The sequence below is a fragment of the Hemitrygon akajei genome, chromosome 10, assembly GCF_048418815.1.
Source record: "Hemitrygon akajei chromosome 10, sHemAka1.3, whole genome shotgun sequence".
Taxonomy (NCBI): Eukaryota; Metazoa; Chordata; class Chondrichthyes; order Myliobatiformes; family Dasyatidae; genus Hemitrygon; species Hemitrygon akajei.
In genome coordinates this window covers 134,108,755-134,134,074 of record NC_133133.1, presented here as the reverse complement: position 1 = coordinate 134,134,074, position 25,320 = coordinate 134,108,755, and the positions used below count along the sequence as shown (strand labels likewise).

Here is a 25,320-nt window from a genome sequence, read left to right as displayed (position 1 = left end):
TGCCTCATGTGCTGAGAACCCCTGCCCACCCTGTGTGGCTGGTCTCTGCCCCCACTAATGGAGCACCACCATCTGTGCCACCACCAAACCTAATAAGTGGTGTTCTCAACAAAACATGAATAGTGATGTCATTAGGTGCATACCCAGGAGCGTCCGATGAGGTACAATGATTGCACGTTGAAGTACTAGTCCATTATCACAATTAGCAATATTTCATCAAGAAGTAATTGCTAACACCACACAGTTTGATTTCTAGTCTCATGACCTGTCTCCAATGGAGCCAAGAGCCGCTTACCAAAGAACAGGCCTGAACAGATCCTGCAGACCTCAAATCCAACATAATGGCTTTTTCCAATTCTTTCTCAACACTGTGACTTAAATTTCATAGCCTCATTAATTTGCATTCAGCATTCTTAATGATCTCTAATCAACCCAGATCATTACTCTGCCCCATTTAGACAGATTTTACAAGGAATATGTGCCCTACTTACTCTTCCAGTTAAAATGGCATGCTAAATATAAAAATGCATTTTTACTCACTTCCCTGAAACAGTTCTGACCCTTAGCTATAAGTGAAGAAACTGTAAGTTAACTCCTAGGCAAATGGTGACACTTTAAAATATGATAAGAGAGTGGATTACGCAATAACATCTCCTGGAGTAGACCTAAAGTCTGAGGTGGTTATCCCGTTCTAGAGAGGAGTCACTTCATTTTTCCCTCTGCTCTCTCTTCCTTCCCTAATTTTTGCTGCAACCTAATTCTACATTGAAAGCAACAAACCAAGATCTTGGCCTAGTTTTCATTCTGCCTGGGACAGAGCATCAGAAAGCTGCTGAGTTGCTGGTGAGATATCAACATAATGATAACAGCACCTAAACTATCACTTACTTCCTTATTAAGGCAAAGGAGGCCATTCAACCCACCAGCTCCATGCTGGCTTCCATTAATGCCACTCCATTTTAATCCAACAATCTGTTTACCCTCACACAAGTCCATCGACTGCTCATTGATCCATTGAACACTTAACTGCACCAAGAGATTATTTACAGTAGTCAATTAAACTATCAGCATTTATGGTAGATGAGACCAGAGCATCCAATGAAAATCTACTCAGTCACTGGGAGAACATGTAAAATCCACACAAACAGCACCAAAGGTTATGGTTGACCCTTGGCCCCTGGAGTTATGAGATACTGCTATACTCTCACTGTCTGAAAGTTTATGGCATTATGGTCAAGATTGGCAATTCGAACCTGCAGGAACACAAGCAGCTGCTGAGATTTAGTGGACTCTCCAATAACTCATTGGCACACCCCTCCCCACCATTAGTATTGACATACTGCACTGTCTCAAGAAAGCAAGATCTATCAAAGATCCTCACTACCTGAGCCATGCAATCTTTTCACCATTGGGTAGGAGGAACAGAAGCCTCAAGTCCCACACCACCAGGATCAGGAACAGCTTATTCCCTTCTTGAACCAACCTGCACAGCCCAAATTACATTTGTATAGCAACACCACGGCCACTTTGTACTACAATCAACTAGTTTTTTTCTTTCTCTAATTGTGTTCTCTCTTGTACAATTTATGTTTCATTTATGTTTTTCTTGTGAATGTTGTGCCCGTGATACTGCTGCAAGCAAGTTTTTCATTGTCTCGGTGCACAGAGCAATATACTCAAAGTTCAACTTGTTTCACAATCACTCCTAGAGTGTTGAAACAATCCAATCCAGACCTCTGAACCCTCAAAAGCTAAAGGGACCAAAGCAATAAATGGGAAACTGGGCACAATTAGGAGAGATACCGGTGTGGTAAGCCTCGACAGAAGCAAGTTTCACCTGAATGAGGAAATACAGCCAGCACCCGAAAACAAAACTGTTAGGACACTGTTCTTCCAACAGGGAAGTTTAAGAGTGACCTACCAAGATGGCAAGGGAGACACAATAGTTCTTTTGGCAAATGTATCATAATTAGCAAGTAAATATCAAGAGGGAATCTGAAGAAACTGGTTAATCGTGAGGGCAAAATTCCACTTGGAAAAGGGATTTTCCATCGCATTACAGTTTACAATACAGTGTAGCTGGAGACTTGCTGAGCTCTTTCATAAACTGCAGTTTTCCACAGCTAATTAAAACATTTATACATTTAAAGAACAAAAGAATGAAAAAAAGTACTTGCATTTATGTTCTGCTTCTCACCCCCACCGGATGCTCCAGCTTGTTTTTCAGCCAAAATTCTTGCTGAAGCGTAGTTATTGCTGTAATGCAAGAAAATATTAACACTTGAGCATAAACAAATGAATGCTGGTGAAACAGCAGATGGATCTTACTCGCATTCTCAGTGGCATCACCACCTAAAATAGACAACAGTACCAAACAAAAGAGGATTATGAAAGCTAACACCCTTTACACCAAGTTCAATAGATATGCAAAGCTTGCACTAGTGGTGACTCCAAATCTTGCAAAACTCAGCAGTGCAAGCAAACACAAAACTGGGGGGACAGTAAATGCTGCAGGCACTCTCTTAAAAAAAGATGAACAGCATCCATTTACACTGAAGGACTGTGGCACCTGCCTGCATTTATGTATTAATTGCTAAGGCCCTATCTAAACTACAAGGCATCAGCCTAAGTTATTTATGTCACAACACCTGGTCTCTATTGTAACGGGCTGGACCAACCAACCCCTCCCATTCCCAGGCTCTCTGACTTTCCTCTGGGCACACTCTCTAGGTTGCGCACCTCCACCTCAAACATTCCTGCAGTTTGCTCACCCCTCACCCAACCGTAGATTTAAATCATTTTAATATCCATTCTTGATGCAATATGTTATTTCGGTAAAACACTCCACATCATGGCTTACTGAAAAGACTTAAGATTATAAATCAGCATGCTGGTCAAGCTGTTCTGATTCAAAGAAATGGATGTGACCTCTGAACAGGAAATCTCCAATGGAGAAGAACTCTTTCAGGATAAAAAATAAATGAATGTTTATTTCAATTCTCCAATATCCTGTGCCAAGTCACAAAATGTTTAGCCCATTTTAATGTCTGTATCAGTCAAAATAAAATATGGTCTGGATGTCCGTGACAATTAAATAACTCATAAGAGTGCATTGCAGTTCTCAATGCACGGAAAAAAAAATCATTTTAGTGTAAAGTACCTTTCTACACTGTGTCATTTTAGCCATTGCTGAAAAGAAAACCCATATAACACAACATTGGTCATAACATACACACACCTCTTCACTCCTCCTACTTCACTGATATCTCTAAATAATTGCATTTTTCCATGGTCAATATTTGGCATAGGGCTTCAGTGCCCAGCAATTTCTTCTTCAACAAACCCTGGAGCACCTGAAACATCCCTGAAGTGTAACCAAGAGTCTATCCTGTACTACCAACCATCAGTGGTATCGACAAGAAGCACTGCCTTAAGAAAATAACATCAACCATACCATCCACCATCCTTTTTTGTCCACAGGAAGTTCAGAGGTCTGAAGTCCCACAACACTAGGTTCAAGAACAGCTAATTACCTTTAACCACTCAATTCCTGAACTAAACCATCGTAGTTTAGCAACAGTATCACTGATCACACTGAAGTGGACATTTGTTTTTTGTGCTAGTTGTGTTGTTTTTTTAGTGTGTTAATTGTGCTGTTTTCTTTTAAAAACTGTATATACTTCACATTTATGTTTTTCCTTGCAATTGTTGTGATGCTGTTGCAAGTAGGTTTTTCACTGCATCTGTGCATACATGTACTTATGCATATGATAAGCTTGACTTTGACCTTAACCAAGCTTGAACTACACAGTCTATGCACAAGTTGATTAGCACCAATTCACTCTAAGAAAATAAAATCAATAGTGGCAAAATAAAAATCAACAAGCTAGTTTAAAATTCACAATGAACTTCCTGGCATTTGCAGAAAACCCCAAACAAATCTCAGTGGCTTTCCAGTATTTGGAAAGAGTGGGCCTTCAAAAAGCACGTGCATGGTTTGACAGATTAATCAAAACCAGTTCCGTTCAACAGCTACATTCAGGATTGGATTTTAAAATAAATTATAAGCAATGTGCATCCCAAGTATAAGAAAACAACCCCAAAATAACTCAAATTGCTTTTGAAATTCCATGTTGGAGATCACATGGGCTTGGAATATTATCAGGGAGCTTTAAGAAACAGGTTGGCAGCCAGTGCATAAACCTTATGACAAGTTTTATAAATGGCACATTCTCAATTGGGACTGGAGTCACATTGAATTCCTATGTCTAATTGTCAAAAAAAAACACTTGCAGATACTGGAAATCTGATTTCTATAACAAAATGCTTTGTGGGTCAGGCAAAGGGAGGTAAATAGAATTAAATTTCAGGTTATTAGTATGATCACCTGGTATCTCAAGTAAGGTTATTGAGGTTATTGACCTGAAGCACAAGTAAAAGTTAGTTTGTGTTTTTTTGTTATATAAATAATAGTAACAAAATTTTTTTTTCTATATATAAAATACATATTTTGTTTGTTTGCTGTTCCTTGAGGTGCATCGGACGGCAGATTTTGCCATTTCCTTAGCATCTGTCTGTTTTTAACAAGGCTGAGTTACTAGCTCTACACTCAACCCGGCCGGACAGAAATCGCGCAAGGAGCTGGCTGAATATGAACCCGACAGCATTAGCCTCGAAGTCTGGTGCCGATGCCATTACAGTACCAGCCCGCTAAATTCAACAGACAAGGCATGAAATACACTGAACAAAACTGAATCTTGTGTTAAAAATCTTGACTAGCTTTAACAAGGCTAAATAAACATGCACCAAGCAAGATTAGTAACCGGGAGTCTCAGCTTTAGTACAGCGCAAAAGCACAGTGAACAGAGCTACTGCCTCACAGTTCCAGTGCAATCTGTGTGGAGTTTGCATGTGTTCCCTGTGACTGCATGTTGCTTACAGGTGCTTTGGTTTCTACTTCTTAAAAGGTGTGGGGATTCGTAGATTAATTAGCAATTGTAAATTCTTCTAGGTGAATAGTAGATCCAATGGGAATGTGGGGAGATTAAGTGACAGGGAAATATTAGCCAGAGGAAATTGGACTGTTCTTTGAGCTGGCATATACATTATGGACAGAACATCCTCCTCCTTCTGGGTCTTAAGGAAATATGAAGAATCTTTTGTAATTTGAGGAACTCTTGTAAAAATAAACTGAGTCATGATGTCATCTGCTAATACTCAAGGGGAAGATTTTGAGGATATGGGGAAACAGCAGAGGAATGTAATAAAATGCATTGGTCTATCAAAGAGCTGGCACTTACATGATGAACTAAATTGTCTCATGTGCTAAATTCCTGCACAACTGCAGGATTTCTACATTTACGTCCATTGGTTATTTTAATAGATTACATGTGCACCTTCATCATTCCAATTTTTTCCAGGCCCTTGTGATTATCAAAGGTCTCCCAGTAAATCCAGCTCATGCTATGAAGAAAGATATAGCATGAACTCAACAAACCATACATCTTCTTCAGTGCAGTAATGGCTCCGTCATTTAATATCAATACAAGATAACCCTCATATTTCCAAATAAAAAGCTCTCAAAACCTCCCAAAAGTATCTCTGCTGGTTGTTATTATTGACGGTAAAATGACTTACAATGTTTTATCATATTGTTAAAATCCTCTAGTGTTTCATGTGTGGCTCTGACAGTTCATTGGCAGTTATAGTGTCATAACAATGAAAACAAAAATTCACTGCAGATGCCAGAAATCAGACAAAATGCTAGAGGCACTCAGCATGTCCAACAGCATGTGGAGAGAGAAATAAAAAGACAGTCTTGAACTTGAATCATAACCATACTACAAAGAACAGACCTTTCGGCCTACAATGTTATCCTGACACCTTCACCTAGTCTAGGATCAATCTAAACCTTCCCTCTCACATAACCCTCCATGTTTCTTTCATCTTTGCGGCTACCTAAGAGTATCTGCCTCTACCACAACCCCTAGAAACTACCCCCACATACTTTTCTCCCATCACCTTAAAATTATAAGCACAAGTAATTCTGCAGATGCTGGAAATCCAAAGCAACACGCAGACACAAAGTGCTGCAGAAACTCCATGGAAATGAACAAACAGTCAATGTTTCGGAACTTTAAAATTATGCCCTCTTGAATTGACCATTGTTGCCCTCAGAATAAGGTACTGGCTGTTACCCTCTAACTATGCCTTTTGTCATCTTGTACACTTCTGTCAAGTCACCTTCTCCTCCTTCCTCACTGCAAAGAGAAAAGCCCTAGCTCACTCAACCTTTCTTCAGAAGATCTCCCCATTAATCCAGGCACTAATCCTTCTACACGATCCACAATACAGTCAATGTTCATGTCATCTGAAAACTTACTAACCCACCATTCTACTTCCTGATCCAAGTTTCTTACGTAAATCCCTAAGTCCCTGTGAAACACCACTGGTCACTGACCTCCAGGCAGAGGACAGTACACTCCATCTACTACAACCATCTGCCCTCTGTCAATCCTTGCAACCAAGTTTCCCCACTTCCTGACTTTCTAAATGAGCCAACCATAAGAAAACTCGTTGAACACCTTACTAAAATCCATATGTAGCACGCCACCATTCCACATTTTTTTTCAGCATGTGGGTTTGGGGCTGGGGGGGTGTTGATGATTTTTCTTTGGATGGCGTCCATGTTTTGTTTCGTGGCTTTCTGAAGAAGATGAATCTCTGCCAGATTTCCTGTCGATACTACTGTGTACATACTTTGATAACAAATGTACCTTGAACCTACCTCCATCAGTTTGTTTTGCCATTTCCTCAAAAAAAGTCACAGGCGTATTAACCTTCTTTCTCTTTACACAGCTGCTGCCAGATCCGTTAAGTATTCCCAGCATTTTCTGTGATGAAGCCCCCAATATTAACATAGAGGTTTTAATCACAAACCTTCCCCTTCCCATTGCCCCTCAGCCAAGCCGCCCCTTTCTCTCTCCTCCCCCTACCATCTTCAGTACACTAGTACCCCACCTACTGATAGCATTGTTGCTTCTCCAGCCTGGACACTCACAGGTATCACAAACAAAAAGCATTTTCTGTGTATCGCTTGGATTTCCAGCATCTGCAGTTTTTCTCTTGTTTGTGACTCTCCGGTATGTCTACCCCTACCGTTTAAAAAAACATCCCCTCATACCACACTGCTGCATCAGGTACTTGTTGCCTTTCCTTGCCCTCTACAGAACTATAGGTGCCAGGACTCCTGCCACCCCAGCACATGAATCAGCCAACGGTCGCTGTGGAGAGGCTAGCAGTGGCAAGGTTGGGGAGGTTGGCATCGGACGGTCTGAGGGTAGATGGAAGCAGTCACTCAAAACCAAGGTGCAGAGCTCAAGGCTATCATGACAAGGGTGGGCCATCTCTGGGGACAGTCCGCCCCAATCCTTCAACCACCTTTCATCTCTTGCTGAGGATCAACAACACTGCCATCTCGTCCCACTCTTCACTCAACTGCAGCTCTCTCCAGCCCAGGGATAACAAGCAGCCCATGGTAACAAGCAGAGTGGTTACTATCCATTCACCTCATTCCCATGGAAACTCCAGCTCTCCCAAGCTAGTACCCTGCAGAAGCACAGGACATTTCATTACAAGGAAAATGTCGAAGGGGCAGGAACATTACACCAGATTATTAGCATGGAGGAGGAGTATAGGAAACTGATACAGGACTTTGTGATATGGTGCAACTCAAACTACCTGCGTCTCAATATCACCAAGACCAAGGAGATGGTGGTGGACTTTAGGAGATCTAGGCCTCATATGGAGCCAGTGATCATTAATGGAGAATGTGTGGAGCAGGTTAAGACCTACAAGTATCTGGGAGTACAGTTAGACGAGAAGCTAGACTGGACTGCCAACACAGATGCCTTGTGCAGGAAGGCACAGAGTCGACTGTACTTCCTAAGAAGGTTGGTGTCATTCAATGTCTGTAGTGAGATGCTGAAGATGTTCTATAGGTCAGTTGTGGAGAGCGCCCTCTTCTTTGTGGTGGCGTGTTGGGGAGGAAGCATTAAGAAGAGGGACGCCTCACGTCTTAATAAGCTGGTAAGGAAGGCGGGCTCTGTCGTGGGCAAAGTACTGGAGAGTTTAACATCGGTAGCTGAGCGAAGGGCGCTGAGTAGGCTACGGTCAATTATGGATAACTCTGAACCATCCAGAGACAGAGAAGCAGTTTCAGCGACAGGTTACTATCGATGCAATGCTCCTCAGGTTACTATCGATGCAATGCTCCTCAGGTTACTATCGATGCAATGCTCCTCAGACAGGATGAAGAGGTCAATACTCCCCAATGCCATTAGGCTTTACAATTCTACCGCCAGGACTTAAGAACTTTTTAAAAGCTATTATTAATGCTTTTTGAGATAGTGATTTAGATGCATATCATATTTTTTACTGAGTTAAGTATTGTATGTAATTAGTTTTGCTACAACAAGTGTATGGGACATTGGAAAAAAAGTTGAATTTCCTCATGGGGATGAATAAAGTATCTATCTATCTATCTATCTATCTACCAGTAACACTCAGCTCCCTTCATAATAACAATTATTCCTGCATCCTAAACGTCAAGTAAGGTACCAGTGTATTTTTGTCAATAATGGCAAAATTGATTAAAAGCTTGCAATCAAGGCTTAGTGCTTGTTACTCCCTAGTCACTCACAGAATTGTCTGTATTAACTCTAGTATAAACACGCTAGTTATCTGACACCAGCAATTCACGACCATCTGAGCTGCATCCTCCAGTTTCACCCAATATTTACAGACCTTGATTCTGTTCACTGTCTTGGTCCCTACGGATGCTCCGCTGTATACATGTTCCCCTCTATTATTTCCATATAATGCTTTAGAACCAAGGGATGTTCAATACAAGCTCACCTCCCCAACCACCCCTTCTGTCACCAAAAATCAAATATATGGAGTAAATACTTAGCAAAGTTCAGAGTCATAGAAAAGTATGGCACAGACACAGACCCTACATCCCATCTAATTCCATCAACCTATATGGGACCATAGCTCTCCATACCCCTACCTATCCAGACTTCTCTTAGATGTTGAAATCGAGCTCACACCCACCACCTATGCTGATAACTAGTTCTATACTCTCACGGCCCTCTGAGTAAAGAAGTTTCCCCTCATGTTCTCCTTAAACTTTCAACCTTAACCCATGACCTCTAGTTGTAGTCCCACCCAACCTCAGTTGAAAAAGCCTGCTTACACTTACCCTATCTATACCCTTCATAATTTTGTATACTTCTTTCAAATCTCCTCTCAATCTTCTATGTTTAGGGAATAAAGCCTTAACCTATTCAATCTTTCCTTATAACACAGGTCCTCCAGATCCAGCAACATCCTTATAAATTTTCTCTGTATTCTTTCAACCTTATTTATATCTTTCCTGTGGGTAGATGATCAAAACTGCACACAATACTCCAAATAAGGCTTCACCAATGTCTTATACAACTTCAATGTAACATCCATTTCCTATACTCAATACTTTGTTATGAAGGCCAATATGCCAAAAGCTTTCTTTACAACCTTATCTTCTTGAGATATCACTTTCAACAAATTACGGCCCTACCGTTCACTGTGTAAGACTTACCCTAGTTGGTCCTACCGAAGTGCAACACCTCGCATTTGTCTGTATTAAATTCCATCTGCTATTTTTCAACTCATTTTTCCAGCTGAGTCAGATCCCTCTGCAAGCCATGATGGTCTTCCTGGTTGTCCAGAACACCCCCAAACTTGGTGGCATCTGCAAATTGCTGATCCAGCTAACCACATTATGATCCAGATCACTGATATAGGTGACAAACAACAACATTCCCAGCACTGATCCCGGAGGCATTCCACTAGTCACTGACCTCCAAAAAACCAACCTTCTACTACCACTCTCCGGCTTTTCCCACAAAGCCAATGTCTAATCCAATTTACTACCTCATCCTGAATGTCGAGCGACTGAACCTTCTTGACTGATCTCCGATGTTGAATCTTTCAAATGTCTCACTAAAGTCCATGTAGACAACATCCACTGCCTTGTCTTCATCCACTCTCCAAGCTAACTTCCTCAAAAAACTCTAGAACTGGTTAGACATGGCCTACCATGCACGTAATCATGCCGACTGTCCTTCATCCATCCATGTCTATCCAAATACTTATATATCTGGTCCCTTAGAATACTTTACAAAACTTTTCCACTACTGATGTCACACACCCTAGTCTATAATTTCCTTGTTTGTGTTTGGAGCCTTTTGTAAACAGCAGAACAACAGTGGCTATCCTCCAATCCTCTGGTACCTCTCCTGTTGCTAAGGATGATTTAAATATCTCTGTTCGGAGCCCTACAATTTCAGCACCTGCCTCCCATAGAGTCCAAGGGAACACCTCGTCAAGCCCTAGGGATTTATCCATCCTAATTTGCCTCAGGCCAGCAAACACTTCCTCTTTCGTAATCTGTAAAGAGTCTAGGAAGTTGCTCCCTGCATTGCCTCACTTCTATAGACTTTGTGTCCATCTCCTAAATAAATGCAGATACAAAAAATTTATTCAAGATAAATAAATTTTTTTAGATCCACGAATGGACTACACTGATCTTCCAGAGGACCAATTTTGTCCCTTGTAATCCTTTTGTTCTTAACATATCTGTTTGGATTCTCCTTCACCTTCTCCAGTTAAGTCTTCTCTCACATTGATGTAGTGTCTGCTTCAGGCTTTTCCAAAATGAACAAAATACACCAGCTCCACTCTCACCAATACAGATACCCTACCAGATTTGTTGAGGTTGACTTTTTCCCTGCCTGTTACTTCTCTTTTGCTGTAATTTTACTCCATGGTCAACAATTACCCTTGGAACACCTTATCAAAGTGACTTTTCTACAGATCTCCAAGGCCATGGAGTGAGGGGATATATCAGAAACTTATGGGCCTTCATTTTTTTTTTATATCTCTATCTCTTTCTCATTCTCTCACTCTCACTCACTCTAGGAGCAGCAACCACTGCTGGTTTCCCCAAGTGCTTTCATTACTGAAGTTGGGAATACAGTAACTTCTCCCACACTAATTTGCCCAAGGTAGTTTGGCCATTGTGGCTTGATACATGATCTTTCATTAAGGTTACTTTAACCTCAATAGCAACACTTTCAACCTGACTCAGTCAACCAATCTGGCAGGAAATCCATGTTACTTGAACAAAAATTGTGGAGCTTGCATATTTCATTCATCACTGAGGACATCACACTCATGAGATTTACTGTCAATAGACTTGGCTCCTGAAACAATAGGCAGTGCCATCATTTCACTCTGCCCAAGTGAGTAATGGAGAACATTGCAACATCTGATTCCCATCTGTTGCAGAATGGACTGTCCGCGTGTTGCAAGAACCTCACCCTTGCCCTCCCCACCCAAACAAAAAGGACAGGGAAATTTTGGGTCCCAGTTCATATCAACGTCTTATAATCATAAAAGGGCAGAGATACGAGAAGCAAGCTGCAGTACAACCCATTTACTTTGAGGAAAAAGATTTGTTATTGTATATTGAACCATGTGAAACTATTTAAACACTAGTAAAAGGTGTTTTTTCCCAACCTGCCTGATTTCTTCTTCCCCTGTTCTTTCACTCTATGATAATGTGTGTCTTTTTTTTTTTAAGTGATGATTTTGAAAATTGTGAATCAAAATAAGGCATGTGTGTTGTTTCCACCTTATAAATCAAGATTTCTCCTCAAGGTGGTCAATATTATTGGAGACAGGTAAAGAGATGAAGAGATCCTGAAGCATCTCAGTCCAAAATGTCAACTGTTTATTCTCTCCATAGATGCTGCCTGACCTGCTGAGTTCCTCTAGCATTTTGTGTTTATTACAGAGGTATTTGCAGCTTTCCACTTCTTTGATAGCTCAAGGAGGAAGGAGATTCCAGACCAATGAACTGGGCATTTCACTATCCAATGTTCCATGGTCCTGCAGAGTCATGGGGTGAGAACATTGAGACATGAGCCAGTATTGAGTTGCTGACTCTGATTCCTAGAAGTCTGATCACGTGACTTCTAATCTCTAAGTTTTCTGCCAAAACTGCTTTCCTTCTCTTGTTTATGTTTGCCTTTCTTTTTTAAAAAAAGGGAAGAAACATTTACAAGGGAGCACCATTCCCTTTAACCTTTCTTTGAAAGGGCAATTCAACTACATTCTCACCCCACCCCAACCATACGCATCTTTCTGAATGCAAAGTGCCACCACTTGATTCCTCACCTGACTACAACTGAAGACCACTTTGTGAGTGTGACTCCTAGTCTCCATTTCAGATTTCATGCAGTTGCAAGAATTGGCACATATTTCAGTTTATTGCCAGAAGAATACTCATTGTACAGATGTTTAATTTTGCTGTACCTAGTCTACATAGCAATCAACCACCAACTCCCAGCTCAAGTAGACTTCGTCTTCAGTTAATTCTAGGCAGAATAGTGAGAAGCATTTGGCTTGACAAGGATCTGCAGAGGCAGGGTGGGGAAATTCCAGAGTGTAGAAAGTGAGCCTAGATTCCTTCTCTGACTGCAACTCCAGAATCATGGCTGTAGAGTACCACACACAAAATGCTGGAGGCACTCAGCATCTATAGAGGGGAATCAAGAATCAACTTCCTCCAGCATTTTGTGTGTGTTACTCTGGAATTTCAGCAGCAGCAGAATCTCGTGTGTTTAAGACTGGCTGTAGAGAGTCTATTTCTGCAAGGTAGGCTGGATCTTGTTTGCAATTCCCTGTAAAACAGAATGGCTTGCCTTGGTACAGTCAGACAAAAGCAATCTTCATAACTTTATCCTCACTGATAGGCCAGACTTGTATGCTCCCTGGGATTTGTGCAATAAAGGTCGATATAAACGAATAATCTCTTCTCAGCCTTCCAGTCTGACCGGAACCTCGAGAAGAGTTTATTCATCATACACACTCAGAAAGCACTAGATTGTATTTCAATATTTTAAAAAAAGCAATCTTCCTCTTTCATGAGAGGGGGAAAAGAATGAAATATTGAGCAGAAAACAGTAACTGCAAATTTTCTAATTGGTTTATTAGAATGTAGGAGTGTGTCAGCAATTTCAACATGTCTACAGTCCCTCAACCTGAATGCACAAGAAGGGGAAATAGTCAGAGAATATGTGGGGCTTGACAATTCTGTATTTTTGCTGCACATGTCCTTGTGTACTCTTGGATCTTTTCCGGTCAAAAAGTACGTTTGCACCAAGAACTGGACTGCAAACCCACCATGGCCATTTCCTGAGGCACATTTATCATAGGACACCCTTGGGAAGATCCACAAGCTAGCAGTTACAAAGTAGGAAAATTGCATCTAATGAACATTAATAAAAGTGCCATTATTAAACAATGCAGCAGAGTTTATTGGTTCCTGGAGAATATTTATTGCTTCTTTCATTCAGTGCAGTACAAGGTAATAAGGAAATTGCCCATTTTTAAGAATTATAACAACACTAAATGTTGAAGAACTCAAGAGAAATTAACACGAAGCATACAGAGGCCGACATGCCTAGCTCGGGGGTCAAAAGGGAATTGTGAGCTACCAGATGGTATATTTGCATTCACTCAGATCTACGGTCTGATCAATATTTTGATATGTACTCCCAGTATGAAACATGAACCAGGATGGATAACTTCACTCATCAAAACTTTGATCTGATTCCAACAACCGACAGACTCACTTTCAACGACTCCACAACATAATGCTCTCAGCATTTTATATTTTGCGTTTGCACAATTTGTCTTCTTTTGCCTACTGGTTGTTTGTCAGACTTGGTTTATGCAGTTTTTCATCATTTCTATTGTATTTGCCTCCTGTAAATGCCTGCATTTTTATTAACCTAAGGGTACCATATAGTGACTAAATTGAGACTTTCCTTTCAGTAGCACAAGGAGCACAAAGTGTTTGGGTAAGTAACCCATAGCCCAGAGCAAGGGTTCCCAACCTGGGGCCACGGACCCCTCAGTTAATGGTAGACGTCCGTGGCATAAATAAGGCTGGGAACTCCAGGCCTTGACCAACAGTCCAGAGACCAGAGATCAAATCCCATGGACAACTGTGCAATTTCTACTGAGTTCATAATAAGGAATTCTAAAACTGATCATTAATAATAGCAGTTTAAAAAAAAGACTATTGGATGGTTTTTAAAAATATTTAGTACAAGCTGCCTCTCTTATCTTGGTCTATGAGCTTCTGGCCTTGTCATTGCGGTTCTTTGTTAAATAGCCCACGTAGTTCAAACTCAATAAAGGCTGGCCTCCAGCCATACCTAGATCCCAGAAGTAGAATGAGTTATCAATTGCTTCACTTTAAGGAACACCGCCACTCTCTTGCGTAGATTTATCAGCTACGCCATTACATGTAGAGGAGTCAAGTGTTATAGTGGAGAGGGATTATTATATGCAAGTTGAGGTTTTACTTGATCAAATAGTCAGAGTCATATAGCATTGAAACAGGACATCAAATCCACACTAACCATCAACCTTATTACATTTCTTTAACCTGATTCTACTCTCCAGCACTTATCAACAGCTACTTCTTGTGGCAAATTACTCCATCTATCTGCACATCTTTGGGATGTGGTAGGAAGTCCACCCCAGTCATAGGAAACAACACACACAAACTGCTGGAGGAATTCAGCAGGCCAGGCAGCATCTATGAAAAAAAGTACAGTCGACGTTTCAGGTCAAAACCTTTCAGCAGAACAGGACAGACACTGTCTGCATTGGAGTTTGCATGGTCAGGGTTGAACACAGGTCACTGGAGTGGCTTTACCACTGTGGGACCGAATGGTTGTGCCAAAATTGTTGGAAAAACTGGAATAGTTCAGAATAGATAAAAGAAAAGCCACAAGGATGCTTTAAAAAAATGAATGGCAAATAGGAAAGATTATTCTCATTGGTTGGGAATTTAATGAAGGTCATAGTTGTAGAGCTATTCCTGCAAAAGCAAAGGAAGAGTTCTTTAAGCAGACACTATCTGGGACAACTGCATGCACTGGTGCATAAAGTAGCCGAGGCACAGAATGACACTGGGAAATTCAATATCCATACCAGTGGGTTGTTCATTGCTACAAAGAGGCCAAACACAAATTGGACAAACACCTCTTGGTGGCTTTGAACCCAGCAGTAAGAATGATGAGTTCTTGCTCCATTTTACTTGCATCTGCCCCTCATCCCCTCCCCACCTGGTTTCTCACCTACTAGCACCTGTCACATCCCCTTCACGCTCTTTCCCATTTCCCTCTTGGTCCTAAAGGAGAATCATGATCAGAAATGGCAACATATGCCTCTTGCCTCCACAGATGCTGTTTGACCCGCTGTTCTTCCAGTGTTCCACTTTTGCTCTAAATTCCAACATTTGCGCCTCTTTTGCCTTCATCTCCCCATCCCAAATTACCTAATCCATTTGCATCAGCTTCCACTCCTTTTCAATTAGCTTGCTTTCCCTTAAAAAGACATAATTGATATTCAACTCAACCACCACCTATACACGAGTTGAATGCCACAACGCATTCAAACGTGATGCAACATCGACCTTGAGTTGCCACTCAGTTTCTCCATCTTACAGAGCCTGCGAGTTTGAATCTCAAGATGATGAAGTGCAAAATTGGACTTCTTAATGTTTACATAAGTACATTGTAGGCAGCCATATCAATGCCACTGGATTACCGAAGGAAATCCAGCAAGTTAAATAATGTCCTTAATCAGGAGATAAGACAGTAGAGTATCTAAGGTACAAGTCCCACACAAAAAGTGTTTGATTCTCAAGGGCGAGCAGAACAGGAGAAGAAACAGGTCTTTGAACAACTTCTCTATGACTGCTAGTATGTTGAAGAGTAAACATGGCTGGGCCTTCAGCCCAATGGAACTCGACATTCGAGCTTCAAATGGGAGCCACGTTATTTCAGTCTGGGACCAAACTTACCATCACATCTTGTACTGTAGTGCAGTCCAGTGTGCTTGCTGAGAACAGATTCCCAAGTACATCTGGGCAAGGACAGTGAGTTAACATTGTGTAGAGAAGATTACAGTATATTTAAAATAACTACTGACAGCATGGAATGTAACAGAAAGTGAGAGTTGTTTGTCCCTATCCCTAAAGTAGGGCTCTTGAAATTCCCCATGCAATCTTCTCCCAACTACTCATGGCAGTAAACTTCCACTGCAAATGGACCAAATTCAAAAAAGCAAACTAAATTTTAAATCATTTGCTCATAATATTATTAAAAAATAAAAAAACAGGACACATCTTCCAGTAGCCTGCTGAGATTTTCTTTCAACATGAACAGTGAAGGAAGATGAAGACAAAAGCTTCAAGAGTCACAAGTTGCCAATTAATTCTATTAATATCTGGGAACGAGGAAGCAAAGAACAAGTCAACACCCCCAAAACCAGTGGGATATTATCTACTGTGATAGAACTGTGCTGGAGTGCACACAAGAGCCAAAAGCACTTGGCACGGTATGCTTCTTCTGCATCTCAGCAGAATGCCTTGAATTCGATCTGTTGGTGACAGTCTTTGACTATAATGTGCAGGGTATCTGTCATTTACTTTTGATCTCACTGTCAAGCACTAGGTAAAACTAATTTGCCTTTCTGGATCAAGAACAAATTACTACCAATGGTTGTTACGCTCAAGATGGTGTGGTTTTTCATTGATTCTATTATGGTTATTATTGAGTATGCCCGCAATAAAACGCATCTCAGGGTTGCATATGGTGACATATATATACACTTAGATAATAAATTTACCTTGAACTTTGATTTGAAGGCAAGCAACATGAAAAATAATGGCAGTTAATTTACATAAATTCCTACAGAGAGAAAAATAGGAGCAAGAATAGGTTATACATCTCTACCACTCACTAGGATCTTGGTCAATCAAATCTTGGCTTTGGCTTTGCTCTTCCAGGTATTTAGCTTATCCCATCATCCCAATCTCTCCCCTTATCAGTCTCAAATCCATTCAATCATTCCATCTCCACGACTCTCCATGATAGAGAATTCCAAAGGATCAGAACCTCATCAGAAAAGAAATTGCTCATCTATGGTCAGTAGCGAACAAAACGACCTGTGATCCATTGCATCCAGCTAGTTCAAACACACATGGATAAACAGCATCCATGATTGTCCCTGACCCCACCCAAAATCAGTGACCATTCTTTAATACAGTGGCAGACTCTACTCTATTCCCAAATTCTGCATTTAAATTGAAGCCTATTAGCTATAGAGTTGTCTGGGACAATCTGTAACCTCAAAATAACATAGAATAGGATTCACATATTATCTGTGTCAACCTCATTCAAGAAACAGCAAGCACTTGTTGTCCTGAAGGAGTATTATTTGGAATGTGTCAATCCACAACAGCAAATTTAGATTTTTCCTTCGATTTAGCAAAAGGATCAAGTAAACAAAAATTTGAGGCCCAGGCCTTCAGTATAGTAGGGCAGATAATCACAGCTTTGCTCAGGACTTGAGAACCTGAGTTATAGGGAAAGGTCGAATAAGTTAGGAACTTATTCCCTGGAGCATAGGGGAATGAGAAGAAATTTGACAGAAGCACACAAAATTATGAGGGGTATAGGTAGTGTCAATGCAAGCAGGCTTACTCCAGTGAAGTTTAGTGAGACTAGAACTAGAGGTCATGGGTTAAGGGTGAAAGGTGAAATACTTAAGGGGAACCTAAGGGGTAACTTCTTCACTCAGATGTTGGTGAGAGTGTGGAACAAGCTGCCTGCAGAAGTGGTAAATACAGGTTTGCTTTCAACATTTAAGAGAAATCTGGATAAGTGCATGGATGGGAGGGGTATGGAGGGCTCTGGCCTAGGTGTGAGTCAATGAGACTAGGCAGAATAATATTTTGGGATGACTAGACAGGCCAAATGGCCTGCTTTGTGCTATTGCGATCAATGTCTCAATGACTGCTGATTTAAAGAGGAGAGATTTAAGGAGGGAATTCCAGAATTTCAGGCCAGGGCTGGTAGAAGGCTGCAGTTATTTGAATGAGCAAACATTAACGTACCCAAAACACTAGAAATTGAGCACAGATAAAGAGCTGGAGGGCAGGAGGAGACCACATAGTTCGTGACTCACATGACTGTGAGAAAGACACAAAACTAGCACATTTCTTGAAGATCCAGTATCGATCCTCAGCTGCCTTCTGAATTACACCATAATGTATTCCTCCAGATAATGCACAACCATTTCCTTTGGACACATCCATGTAAATTATCAGATAAAAAGGCATAGCACCCCCAACTCTGATGCATGAACCAAGGTGGGAAAGATTCCATTATCCAGCAGTGTTAAACACAGCTGTTCCCACTTCAGCATATGGGCTTCAGTCCTTCCTAATCAAATAGGATGTGCTGCCCACATGTAGTGTTGCTCCTGGGAATAGGAATCTTCTGTAGGAACCCAGGTGGTGCAGTAGCTATTAAACTGGGAAACAGCCAATTAAAGTTTAATCCACAACATAACCAATATCATCTATTACGATATAATAACAATTCACAGCCACTGCATCTAACAGAGGGACATGGCAGGATGGGGGCTGTATCACAAATAACACAGAGAACGTTAATTTAAGTTTTTAAAGTAATATTGCATTTGAAATTAATGACAGCAGAAGAAGGCACTTGACAAGACCCTTGGTGATGGAATGCAGGGCTGATAATGGGCCACATGCACCAAGTAATTCTTCCTGTTGTTACTGATCCTCATGGATGAAGTTTGAATGGGGTTGACATTTAAGGTGAATGAACAAATGTAGTATTTCACAGATACTAAACTGGGATCAAGACTTGCCTTCATGGAGGTTGAGGGAAGAGAGAGCAGAATGACAATCTCACTGGTTAGACCAAGCCACCTTCTAGTGCTCTTATTTCCACATAGTAATGTGAAAGATTTTTACTGCTGAACCGAGTAGTTAACTGTTCAGCAGAAAAATCAATGGACAAATTATATAGTTCGAAGGCTAACCGAGGAGACATTCAAGGTGAAATTCCTCCTCTTCCTATTCCTCCCCACAATGGTTCTTGGCACCATTAGTCCATTACCCTACATTCCTGTTTCATGTAGCACCATGGTCCTGAAAAACGCTGACTTGTTTTTACTGTGTACTGTACCAGCAGTTAAGGTTGAAATGACAATAAAATGTGACTTGACTTGATTAGACAAGGAGCACTGTTACCCAACAATAGACAGCTAAATAAAAAACAGATACAGCTGGAAATCTTAGTCCAGATACCATGCATTTTCTTTTAAACAAAAGTGCTTTAAGCTCAGTGGGTTTTTTTTGCCTTTTCAAAGCCAAATGTTGAAAAGTGGTGAAACCTAGTGACATTTTCAACCCACAGGCTTACCATACTCAGGTGACTGGGCCACACATTAATCAACTAATGGCCATTCCAAAATCACAAGCAGAGGACAGTAATCCACCAAGGCACAAATTTCCAACTCACAACTCCCAATTGATTAGTGCTGTGTTGGAATTCGTATCCTAGTGAGTTTTGAAGAAGGAGGCAAAAAATACCCACAGTCTATCTACATGAAGGATTTTAACATGATGCTCAAGGATGCCTCCTCTCCTATCAAACAGCAACTTACTAGGTAGCAGCTTGAAATCTTAAATCCTTCCCCCATCCAAAAAGCATAGCCTATTATTTTAGAATAGGCAAGGAAAAGATATGGTCCTAATAAGGTCAAACGGGATTCATATAGATGAGCAAAAAGTATGGACATGGTGGAAGTATTTGCGAAATCCAATAGCAAACTTAATTTTGGTCCATAATTTCAGTTTTAAAATAGATTATCCTTTTTTATTTGCCACGGTGAAACAAATACCAACAGAGAATCCACATCACATCATGCAATACAGATACTGACCTACTCCTAGAGAAACACTGCCAGTTTCACAGAAGGTCCTACAACTCAACCATTCTAATGTCCCATCAGTCCAATATTTCTGTGCAGTGGCTTTTGCCTTGCAAAAACAGGGAAAAACGAGATAGTATTGGAGAGGGTTGGGAGACAATCTGGTTTGAAGGGTGCAAAGAGCCAAGGATGATATCTTTAGGATGGTATCAGCCTGGAAGAAGACCTTTGCCTCTGGCCACACTGAGAACAGAAGCGGACTCTTAGTGACTTTCAAAACAGGTCTCAACCCTCTGGTCAAGATGTGCTACAGTTTTAGGATTTACCATGCATAAATGGTGGAATTTTGCACAAATGCACATTGTAACTGGTACCATGCACAAAAATTATGAAAGACATGACCAATGCCTTTGTTTTGTCAAACATAAAAATAGTGTACTCAGTGACATATTTCTCAGACTACTAACCCAAACATCCAGATTTTATCTGAAATCTGGAAACAGTTTTATATGGATCCAAAGTAATTGGCCTAATTTTCATCTAACAGGTATATACAGTTGGCCCTCCTTATCCACGGGTTCCGCATGCGTGGATTCAACCAACCGCGGATCACGAAAACCCGGAAGTTCTCTCTCCAGCACTCGCTGTTTGAGCATGTACACACTATTTTCCTTGTCATTATTCCCTATACAATACAGTATAACTATTACACAGCATTTACATTGTATTAGGTATATAAGTAATCTAGAAATGATTTAAAGCACAGGCAGTCTTAAAGTCAGATTTGTACTGAAGTCGGAACAGGTACATCCGGTATTATTTAGCGTCAGTTAGTCAAAGCTTTGTCTTAGTATATAGCATATATTTTACATTTCTATGTATATAAAACCCTTAAGAAATGTAAGTATTTCAATAATTAAACCACTGCATTGCTTAGTAATAATTGTAGCTTGCATCGGGGCAGGGCCTTTCACATGCTCCATTATCCTCATTTTATCCTTTAAAATTGTCCCAATCGTTGACAAGAACGCTTTTCCAATGACCAATGGCGTTTCACCTCTTTCCAATCGCTTTATTATTTCCACTTTGTTTTCAATCGCGATCGTTTTCCATCAACGGAACAGAAACACTGCGGATTCAGCAGCAGCCGTGGGCGGCGGGTCTGAGCTCCCCCAGGTCCTAAAGTCCACCGCATTGTGACAGGTTAAATAAGGAACTTGAGCATCCATGTTTTTTGGTATCCACAGGGGGTCCCAGAACCAATCCCCTATGGATAAGGAGGGCCGACTGTATTACATACTGCAAAGTTAAATGGAACCGGGACCTAACAAATTGGGACCCACTTTTGTAATTGGTTACATGAACTTCACACCAGTTTACTGGTTCAAATTATTCTGACAATTTGATCCTTCTATTAATGGATGGAAATATAGAAGATTTTCTTCCCATTTTAAGCACTGGTCCTCTAAATTCATCAGCACTGTTAATAGTACGCTATTCTCAATTTCGGTCAATGGTAACTGTTACTGCCTATCTGTGGGGAAAGATAAATTGTGCAAAGAAAACTTGTATCATTTTCTGCATTTGCTGGTCCTGGAATTGGGTCCTTAAGAACTTACATCTTGGAGTGCAACAGGTTTCACCTTTCACAACTTAAAGTGGGAAAAAACGGATGAGCAGGGAGAAAAAATGGCATCTACAGCAGCAAGACCAGCTCCTAACCTCAATGGAATATTGGCATAGGATACCATTTCTTCATAATAACTAAATCCGATTTTGTGAGAACTAGACCTAGACTTCAATTATCAGCACTCAATTCCTAACCCCACCTCATTTTCGTACAAAATGGAAGGCTATCAGCTCTCGAATAACCCTGTTAGTCCCATTCCCTGACTTATTAGCTGCTAACATACCCTCTCATTCCCACTCACCCAAATTCTCAATTGCCCCACCAATACAAGGGGCAATTTGCAGTAATCAGCTCAGCTAATTGGCATTGTTGGGATGCAGAGAGAGAGACTGAAACATGGAGGAGACCCACAGTCACAGAGAGAACATGCAAACTCTGCACAAGCAGTACTGGAATTCAGGATTAAGGCAAGGCTGTGGGGAGTGAAGAAACAGCAGCATTACCAGTTGCACCAATATACAGAAACTAAGTACAAGGAAAATCCTTAAAATCAAACAACCAAGAGATCGAATTTATATTGCAAAATGGTGGGTCCTTGAACTCAGAAACTTCAAGCTTGACATCTTGGTTGTAGTCACCTGTGCTTACGCAAGCCTGCTGGTCAAATACCCAATCTCCCTCCAGTGGATTTTATACCCATTGCGGCTTCTCACTTTCATCACAGACTAATCCTCTGCAAAATTTAACTTCCTTCTGGCTTCATCCTTCAACCAATAACCTATTATTCACACAGAACCTTTATTAACGACTGCACCATCTGCCAGTTCACTTCCAAATCCCAAGTGGCTTCAAATATCTCCTCCAAATCTCTCAAGATAAAGTTCAGCTTGTTTCCTCTCCTTTGCTAACCAAAACTTCTCATCCCTGATGTTATTCCAGCAAACCCTTTCTTTGATCAGCTCACTACAATATTCCAGCCTGCAGCCCCAATTTCAGATACAGTACTTCTCAGAATTAGTTATTAATTTTAAACATCTTCTGTTGGTGTAAAGTATTCAATGCACTTCTTGTGGAGCTCAATCTCAATTACATTAGGACAACTCCTTTCATATGATAGCACCTATCAGAAGGATTGTGTTATCTACCTTTGTTCAGTTCCTGGTCAATCTATAATTTGAATTCATAGAATGAAGGTCAGTAGCTGGCTTTAGTATAAACAATGTTTTCTTCCCCTCCAACCACACTCCCAATTCTCAACAGTCAACATGCTGACTCCCATTACTGAACAGGTTCAGTAATAATGACCTCTAACTACTCAGCATGTCGACCACTGTTCAGGGGCAACTGTGGACTGCAATTTTGGGGGAGGGGAGATTTATTTTATTCCAGTAGGTGTCTACGGTTCACATCACTGTGCTGATTTAGAACAAGGGGAAAGTGGAGCCAGATGTCTTTTCTTCCAACGGCTCACGTTCAACAGAGGAAGTTCTGGGAGAAGTGGATCAGCTTTCACTGTGCAATCAACAGCTGACAAGTGGCCAGCAAACTCCACAAGTGAAGATGGAATTTTTGCAAGAAGCTAAAGTGTTCCTAAACTAAAAAATTTCCATTCAGAGAGTTTGTCTAAATGCCGTTCTTCAAGTTCAAACATCTTAGTCCACCATTTCTGATCCCAATCTCATTATTAGCAGACAGGTGAAGAGACTCAAAATTTAGCACGAGAATCATATATTTTACCAAATTCTCCAAAGTCTGTCTAATTGTTTTTTATAAGGGAATTGTCTCTTTACACTAGAGAACAGCTGCAATCATTAAGAGAGAGAAAAAGCGCAAGATGATGATATCGGGAGTAATCTGAGCATTCTATCAATGCTTCAATTATCAATGAGTCATTGACTTATAATTATGTTATTAGAAGCTTGGTCCAGCTGTACAAGCTGATCAATGAAGTCAATTAAGATGGTCTTGGCCTAGTCTAATTCTAATGGCCTGCTCCCAGGGCCAGGTGCAGTGCAGTTCACTGCTGTGACAAGAATGTCCTTCATTCGGACAGTTAACACAAGAGCACTTTCCTTTCGCCAATTGTTTGATTGCCCACTCCACCGCCAGCACAAACAAACTTACAGGCAGTCCATTCTATTCACATCTCCAGACAGTGTCTGGAACAAAACTCCTCCAGTTTAAACTACACAAAGGGACTCGCAATAACTTGCAACCGGTCACGTTTTGTGCAACACTCTCAATGCAGCTGCTAACGAACACACAGTTACAGGTGCAGCCTTAAAACATTCACAAATGTGTTTACTAGCTGCAAAACATTAGGCTCTGAACTCCTTATGGCAAAGAGAATGCAGGTTTGAGGGAAGCTGATCACACTCAAGGGGTTTTGCACAATCCACAAATTTAAATGGCAAAGATGTACAACCCATCCCTCCCCAGGTCATTGGAATACACCATTCCAGAGCAGGACTGATTCTCCTTATGGATTACTCCCTTAGTTAATCGGACCTAAAGGATTAATAATCCGCATTGGAGAGTATTACACAAACAGGGTAGAAAGGTGGAAGCAAAAACAGATTATTTGGCATTTTGAGCCTTTCCCACTATTCAGATTGATTATGGCTGATCCTCTACGTTGCTGTTTATTGCTCACTAACCATAGCCCATGATGTTTTTGTATCTAATTATCTAACTCCTTCAAATATATCCTCCAGGAGAACCACAATCTTGAGGTACACAGTCTCCAGGAAGACTTGTGTACCTCAATGACCCAGAGAGCTATGTTGGTTGGAGTTAGGGCCTTGACCTTTGGCTTTTGGTAGGATCACCCATGCCAAACAGGTCAAAGGGTAGAGGCCAGGCTAAGAGTGGTCTACCAGTCCTTCAGGTTCAGGAGGTTCAGCTCAGGGATAACAGCCCTGACTGGTCAAAAAATATTGTTTTGGAAACAGCAGTGAAGAATTCTTCTACATCTGTGTGTGACAGTATGGAAAGACAGAGATGGAGGGCCTTCATTGCTGCCCTAAATGTCGGTGGTGTAATAGGCAGGAAGTCAGTCCTTAAAATATATTTAGCAACGTGGCCTCCATGACCATCCATGGTAGAAAATTCCACAGTTTCATCATCCTCCGGATGATGAAACTGTCTAAACATCCTATTCCATATTCTGAGACTGTAACTCATACTTGTACGCTCTTCATTGTCCCTGTATCAGCACGCTAAATATGTCAGAATTTGCTATGTTTTAATTAGATTAGCTGTCATTCCCCTGAAGTGTATCCAGGTCAAATTAAACCAAATACCTTCTCATTTGAGAGGTGTGCCATCATAGGAATCAGTCTGGTAAGCATTTGTCGCCCTCCTTCCATGCAAAAATATCCTTGCTAATGTACAGACTCGCAAATTTCAAAATAATCCAGTGCTGACTCTTTAAAGTTAGTTATAGTAGCTCCTCTGCTCACAAGCACTCATAAGAAACAAAACTCCAACATTTCATTTGCTCTAGACTGCCTGCTGTACCTGCATGGGTACTTTGTGACTAGTGTATAAATACTCTCAGATCCTTCTGTGCATTAACATTCTCTACTAGATCACTATTTAAATACACCTCCATTTACACATTGATATTGACCCATGTTGCATTGCATTCATTTTGTTGCCTTCTCACTCAACTTGCCTGGCATTCCTAGCTTCCTCTTCACATCCTCTTCAATCCAATATTAGCTTCAAGGAGACACAACATTTGATTCCTT

At 40.9% G+C, this 25,320-nt stretch overlaps 1 protein-coding gene across 12 annotated transcripts in view; it reads right to left on the bottom strand.

The window, feature by feature from the left end:
- nrcama (neuronal cell adhesion molecule a) overlaps window positions 1–25,320 on the bottom strand; it is a 432,442-nt gene that overhangs the window by 354,449 nt on the left and 52,673 nt on the right. For all 12 annotated transcript variants that reach the window (XM_073059008.1, XM_073059018.1, XM_073059012.1 and 9 more), the window contains one exon: window positions 2,178–2,256. The gene's annotated coding sequence lies outside the window, so the exon portion shown is untranslated. The remainder of the gene's footprint in view (window positions 1–2,177; window positions 2,257–25,320) is intronic.